Source organism: Triticum dicoccoides, chromosome 5A (assembly GCF_002162155.2).
Source record: "Triticum dicoccoides isolate Atlit2015 ecotype Zavitan chromosome 5A, WEW_v2.0, whole genome shotgun sequence".
Classification (NCBI taxonomy): Eukaryota; Viridiplantae; Streptophyta; class Magnoliopsida; order Poales; family Poaceae; genus Triticum; species Triticum dicoccoides.
The window spans coordinates 56468199-56475595 of NC_041388.1; the positions used below are offsets into that span (position 1 = coordinate 56468199).

Below are 7397 nucleotides of genomic sequence, written 5' to 3' on the forward strand. Positions count from 1 at the left end.
TTTGAAAATGGGACCTTTAGTACCGGTTCGTGCCATGAACCGGTACTAATGCCTCAAAGCCCATTAGTCCCGGTTGGTGGCACCAACCGGGACTAAAGGTCTAACCTTTAGTACCGGTTGGTGCCACCAACCGGGACCAATGGGCATCGCACCCTTTAGTCCCGGTTCGTGGCACGAACCGGTACTAAAGGGCCCAGGTGAACCGGGACTAATGCCTTAGCCGCACGAACCGGGATAAATGCACCCATTGGTCCCGGTTCTGGACTGAACCGGGACTAATGTGCTTACCCGGCCTAGACCAAAGCCCCCTTTTCTACTAGTGATATTTGGAGTCTGCAAAATACTTATATTTAGAAACGGAGGGAGTATTTGGTTGAAGATTAGAACCCTAAACCCTAAGCTTATCTCCTATGCAAGCATGGCATTGATTGCTTTCTGATGGCCCCGAATACAACTTTTGGCAGAGATGGCATGCTCTACCCATCCAACCTCTCATGCTGTTTATTTTAGCTTTCAAATTTGAATATACTATATTTTTTACTTGAAAGTCAAAATTAAGTTTCGTTTGCATATTTATGGTTGCTGCGACGAGGACTTTCGAACAAGGTCACTCGAACATTTTGACAACTTTTAAATTATACTAATTTCAAATATTAAAACTTAATAGTTATAATATTAAGTTTTTATCAAGTTTCATTTGTTTTTACAGTTTAGGGTTTAGAGCTTTAAGTTTTACTATTTAAAACCAGGTGATTTTATCCCTCATCCTGTCAAGTTTTAACAGATGAAATTTCATGAAAATTTTAAAATTTGTCAAAATGTATTCAAGAGTGGTCTTATTTGAAAGCCCTCGTCACATGAAAAACAAATATTCAAACAAAATGTAGGTTGGACTTTCGGTTCAAAAGATACACTAGATTCAAATTGAAAGTTAAAATGAAAGGCATGGGAGATCAGATGGGTGGAGCATGCCACTTCTGCCGAAAACTGCATGTGGAGACCCACCCAAAAATACGGAGTGATAATCAATGGACCAATCCATGCATGAGACCTCCCATGCACGAGAGAAAATGCATGCTCACTTGTGCAGATGAATGTTGTATGGCGGACGGATTGCATTTCAGTTAGGCACGTGATTCATCATCTACTAAACACAGGTTGTGTGGGCCCAAGTACTCCTTACTAAATTAATCATGACACACACAAGCTTTATTTCCTTAACGGACAAGAGCATAACATGATCACGAATTCACGATAATACAAATCTAGAACAAAACAACAAAGGAAGGGAAGTACTCCTTCCGTAAAGAAATATAAAAGCATTTAGATCACCAACAAAGGGAGTACCACATAGCAAAATACTACCGCATGACCGTCCAGCTTCATCGGTGCCCACCCTTTGGCGCCGCAGCCGCTGGGGAAGAAGCGCACGGATGCACCCTCCCGGCGGTCCATGAGTTGCAAGTTGCCTTCTCCTCTTCACCCATGAAACGCTCCTTCATCTTCTCTTCTTCTTGGGTCATCGACTTGTCTACCGTCGCTGTTGCCGAAGCCTTCTTGATGTCGCTGATCCTCCTCATCAGTCTCTCTTGCTTCACGTGTACCTGTGCGTAGCTGAACCCCATGGAAGCCATGTTGAGTAGGACTGTAAGAGAGAAGATGGCTAGAAAGATGAAGGCTTGAGTTGATGTGATTGTGGGTGTTGGTGTGTGCATACGTGCGTGTATTTATAGGCACCAGTTGGAATTGTTGGGGTGCGAACCGTGTGCTGGCTTCTTAATTTCTATGGGCACATCTCCTTTGCCGGCTTAGATGGATCATATGCAAACTGGGGGTGGACTTGCCATTGACAATATACTACTCCTAAAAGCAGAGAAGGCGATGACTAGAACTCCAGCACAGCACCATCAGGTCTATAATTTGCTTGCCTGGCAGTGCAATCCACTACATGCTTCACTTCTACATTATCTGTGCTTAAAATCTGAATTGGACATCTCTCTGACTCCACGAGATGATATTGGACCTACAAATTTTAAAAACTTCAGATTCGGTAGGTGGTACTCGCACTCTGAAAGTAGTCTGGAGAAATATCAACCACTAGTGTAATGAACCGCTGTATTTAAAACTTCAGATTTGGCAGGTTGTCACACTTTGGAAGTTCACCCACTAGTAGAAAAGAGGGCTTTGATTCAGGCCGGGTCAGTCCATTAGTCCTGATTCAGTTCAGAACCGGAACCCATGGGGGCAATGGTCCCGGTTCGTGAGGCCACGGGCCTGCCGGGCCTCGTGGGGGCATTGGTCCAGTTTCGTCTGGCCCCTTTGGTCCCGGTTGGTGGGACGAACCGGGACCAATGGGCGCGCTCCTGGCCCACCACCATTGGTCCCGGTTGGTGGCTTGAACCGGGACCACAGGCTTCCTTTTAGTCCCGGTTCATGTCAGGAACCGGGACCAATGAGGTGCCTATATATACCCCTCGCCCGTGAGTAGAGCGCCGCAGTGCTCTGTTTTTCTCTGGCCAGCGAGGGGAGGGCTTTGTGGTGCTCTAGCTCACCTCCTATGCACATGAGGTGTTCGATAAAATGCCCGAGCCACATTAGTTAAGCTTTCTCCTATCGAAACTCGACCTCAAAGCTCCATTTTTCTCGAGATTTGTCTAGGTTTAGCGGCCCGTCACGTCCCATTCCCGTCTTCACCGCCGTCGATCGCCCGCGCCGATCTCGTTGTTGGCACCACCGTGGTGAGCCTCTTGTTCTTATCGTCTTTCTAAAAGAAAAAAATTGTTACTTTAGATAGATACTTGTCTAATTTTCTTACTATTTTATTGCTTGTTATTATATAGTGCGATGGTTTTGGTATCCGCCCCCGTCGGCCCTTGTCCTGTCTATGATTCAGATGTGATATATATTATCTTTTTATAACTACTTGGTTTATTTATTGTTTATGACAATTATGCCGACCAACGTGACATAGATTTTATTTATGTAGGAGGTAGTTGAACCGGAAATTCCAACCGACCCTATTGTCGAGAGGTTAAATTTAGTTGAAGAAGAAAACAATTACTTGAAGGAAAAAATAAAAAAATTGAGGAGGAGAAGATGATATTGGAGTTGCATGTTGCGGATGTCGTCGATGATCATAAGATCAAGATGGATGCAATGCGCTTGAAGATTAGAAAGATTAGAAAATATGCCATCCATACCGAGGCTTGGTATGATTATGCTGTTGGATCAATTGTTACCTTGGTTGCGATTATAATCGCATTTGTTTTCGCATTGAAATGTTTTACATAGTTTCAATGTATGGTTTAATTAATTAGATGCTCTGGAGAGTTATATGTTGTTAGATGAGAACTATGTATGTACTTTGGTTTTAATGTGATGATGAACTTCTATTAATTTGGTAACTTAATTATCTATTCATGATGTCCTGTAATGGTTTTGACACACTTAATTATATATAATGCACGCAGATGAACCGGCAATGGATGTACGGTGACAGACACACCTCCGAGTACATTAAGGGCGTGCATGATTTTCTCAAAGTGGCTGAGGCAAACAAGCAGAATGGTTTTATGTGTTGTCCATGCCCTAAATGTGGGAATACGAAGTCTTATTCTGACCGAAAAATCCTTCACACCCACCTGCTTTACAATGGTCACTACACCACAACACTGATGCACTTTCATGTAATCTGCCGTGAGAAATCACTTTAAAGGGCAGACTAACTGCTGGGAGACCGTTTCTCCCGAGAGATAGAACTACCACGAGAACGGCTGCCGGGGATTACTTGTCCCGACAGATAAACTCTTCCCGGCAGTTTTTCTGCCCTTGCCCTTGTATTTGCCGGCAGTCAGTTTTCTCCCGGCAGATTTGTCAAAACACATGAAACTTCAATTACCGGCAGTCCATCCGCCTGCAGAAGCCTTTTCACCCGGCAGCATTTATGCCAGCATGTAGATTTCACTGGCAAATTAATCTAGGCATCCCTAATGTAATATCCATTCGTTATGTTCAAACAATCATGAAATATTACATAATTTCTAGATACACTTAAATCACATAGCATATACATCTCATCCATACACTTCAATCAAAGTAACATATAGGCCTCGTCCAGAAAACCTTACTTCATCCGATAAACATAATATATATAAGGAGGTTTTGCCACAAAAGATACAGTACATATATGTTAAATGTTCCACAACCAAACTAAAGTATTGCCACAAAAGGAGAAAGTACATATGTTTCTGGGAGTGCCACACAACCAAAATGAGCATATAGGGGCTTAACCAGCAAAATGAACAGAGCAACTGTCCAGGTTCAACAAACAAAGCATATTACATCATCACTCCTCCAACTTAATCATCGATCTTCCAAATCTTCAGCAGCTTCAAGATCTTCCTAATCTCCGTCAACTTCTGTAGTGAAACCTGTAACAGACAGGAAATTCGAAATGTAGCTCTCATTTCAGATTTTTTAAGTAACAACATGCTGCAGTTTAACTAGTCGGCATAAATAGAATTCTTGTAAATGTACAACACTTCATCATCACAACAAGCAATGTTACATCATTAGATCAAGCAGGGATTGTTTGAAGTGCACATACAGAAATCTTCCATCTGCAAATAAGCAAAACAAGAACATGTACAATCAGTGGTGATGCCACGTACAAGCTGGGTAGTCCCAGCTTTTTGCTGAAACTAGCATGTATGTGTAGAAATGTTAACAAATTTGCACAAATTCATATATTTAGCAGTATTGGCACCGCCAATATGTACAATTGACTTGCAAAACCTGCTCAGTTCAAAACAATTTAGAACTTACTAGCGAAAGCTATGACTAAAACTCTACAGTACTATATACAACAGATTGTTGAACTCTGTACAAATAGGCAAAACTCTATGCAGTACTATATATTGAACAAATAGGCAAAACTCCATACAAATAGGCAAAACTCCATACAAATAGGCATGACTGTATATTGTATGTACATAGTACACTGAACAGTACAATTAGGCGGGGGCAGGGACAAGTCAATCCAAATACTTCAGGAAATACAACAGCAATACCCATCATAAAGAATCTGTTTTATCACGCCGAAAAACAACACAACTAGGCAAAATTTGCCAGAGTAGGAAGAGCAAGGAGCTGCCAGTACAACTAGATATTAACAAATTAGAATCTGCTAAAAAATCAGTACTGTACAGAGTTGAGGGCATGCAAATTTTCATTTTGTAAACTTTGGTACTTTACAGAGTACAGGTTGCTTCAGTACTGTACAGTACTGAACTTTAGAATCTGGTTGCCATTTAGAATCTTAAGTACAGAAATATTTTCTATAGTACAATACTGAAATACATTTATAGTACTGAAAAGCATCAGTACCGTACAATTTCCTATAGGAAATATTTCGTAAAAGGAACGCAACCAGGAAAAATATTTTGTAAACTTCAGTATTGTACTACAGGAAATATTTACAAAGTTGAGGGCATGAAAATTCTTGGAAACATGGATATTACCTCCTCAGCTTGCTTGTGGTTACATTCCTTCTTTTGCCATGGGCTTGTCCACTTCCAACTGCATACATAAGATAGAAAGAAAGCTTTTTAAGCAATCAGCCATGATAGTCATTGGTAAATTCAATCCGAAGAACAAAAACTCACATGCTTGTATGGCTATGCGATGCACCGCCCTTGAGCTTGCCCCATGGTGTTCATGTTCCCAACACCACGAGGTAGTATAGCATCCCTTTTTATTACATAGTTCACGACAACCTCACAATATTCAAGGCCAAGCTCCTGACCACCTACCAACTTTCTCCGATCAATTGATAGAATGATTGCTTTTGCCACTGGGCTAGCATTGTCTCGATAAACATTATACAGTATCACATCCTTTCCTTTCTGAGTAAGCATGAAAAGTAAGTCAGATAAGCGGAAGTGACTTTGTCATCCTAAACAATAAAGAGCAGCAAAGTATAAACAATGTACAATGAATCTGACCTGATGATTTTTTTGTGTGATTGCAACTCCCCATGATATATCCATCTTTTGTACCCACTAATAAACCCATAACATAACAAGTCTTCATAGACAACACTAGCTTCACACCAGCAACAATTGAAGCATTTTTTACAAGGACATAATATAACATTTCCTCTTGCTGAATGAGTAAAAGGAAACTCTGAATTTCACTACCCCGTCAATATATGCTTGTGTGTTTCTAGCTTTATCCATCCAACTCTTGTCCATTCTTGACCAGTTCCACTATAATTGCCTAACATATGAAAGAAAGTGTACTTCTATTAAAGGGGAGTATCTAGTAGCAAAATGCATACCATTTTTATCTAGTTCATGCAAAGAGATATACAATATAGACCAGGAATAAAATCTAGCACAATAGAAATAGTGAATTGAAACATCTCATTTCATGAAATGCAAACACTAAAATAGTAGCAGGAATATCATGGGGATAGCAAAGAAATATCACTGTTGATTAAGAAGCAGAGGATGTGGTGCTGCTCTGGCGATGAAGCAGAGGACCTACACGGCACTACTCAGGCAAGGAATTAGAGGGGAGGCAGCGCTGCTTCGGGCAAGGAGGTAGATGAGGTGCTACCTAGAGGAGACAACGTTCTGGAGGCTCCTTGCTTGAAGGAGAGGAGGGCCAAATACATTAATAAGATACAAATCGAAGGACAAAATCAAGGGTGCAACCATGATAAACTAAATAATCTAAGCAACATGCTAATGCTTTCACACAGTTTGATCTGATATCAATGTGAGCAATGAGCAAACTTCAAATCTACAACCAGACTGCAGTTCACACGGCCGCATATAATTTAACTACTGTGGTTACTAATGTTCCAGTAGATACTGATGATATAAGGGCGCTCCTTGGTCCGTGGGTTATCTCCTGGTGTTGTTTCTTCACTAATAATGCAAAATGGTTATTATATCTGAGTAACTATAAAGTACATAAACACTCCCAACAGACCAATACAAGCAAAAATTAGCAAGATAAATTGCATCTATTTTAAGTAAAAAAGGACTCCCAACAGTTTGATACAAGCAAAAATTAGCACCACAAAATTGCTTGAACAATATACCAATCTCTAATGGAGGTGTGGCCGGTGGAGAAGGTGCAGCTGCCAGAGGAGCTCAATAAGGAGGCGGCGCCACTTGAGGACCTCCTTGGTGCTCGGTTGAGCTTGTGCGGAGGGCCTGCTCGGGAGAGGACATCTGCAGAGGAGGATGGTGGTGAGGGACGACGGCGGAGGAGGATGGTCGCTGGCAGAGTGCTTGGGGTCTCTGTACGATGGTCGCCGACGGAGTGCTTGGGGGCGATGGCCCATGCTTTGAAGCCTTGTTGGGTGCTCGCAGGGGTCTCGGTGGAGG

At 41.7% G+C, this 7397-nt stretch overlaps 1 long non-coding RNA gene across 2 annotated transcripts; it reads right to left on the minus strand.

Moving 5' to 3' along the window:
- Positions 1–4182: 4182 nt before the first annotated feature.
- Positions 4183–7341, minus strand: LOC119296974. Of its 2 annotated transcripts, XR_005145470.1 has the most exons (6): positions 7109–7341; positions 6003–6276; positions 5664–5903; positions 5520–5577; positions 4607–4619; positions 4183–4430 (listed from the first exon to the last, which is right to left on the minus strand). It is a non-coding gene; the product is annotated as an uncharacterized LOC119296974 (long non-coding RNA). The 2 variants fall into 2 exon arrangements; XR_005145469.1 differs by having other exon boundaries at positions 4183–4619.
- Between the last annotated feature and the right edge of the window lie 56 nt (positions 7342–7397).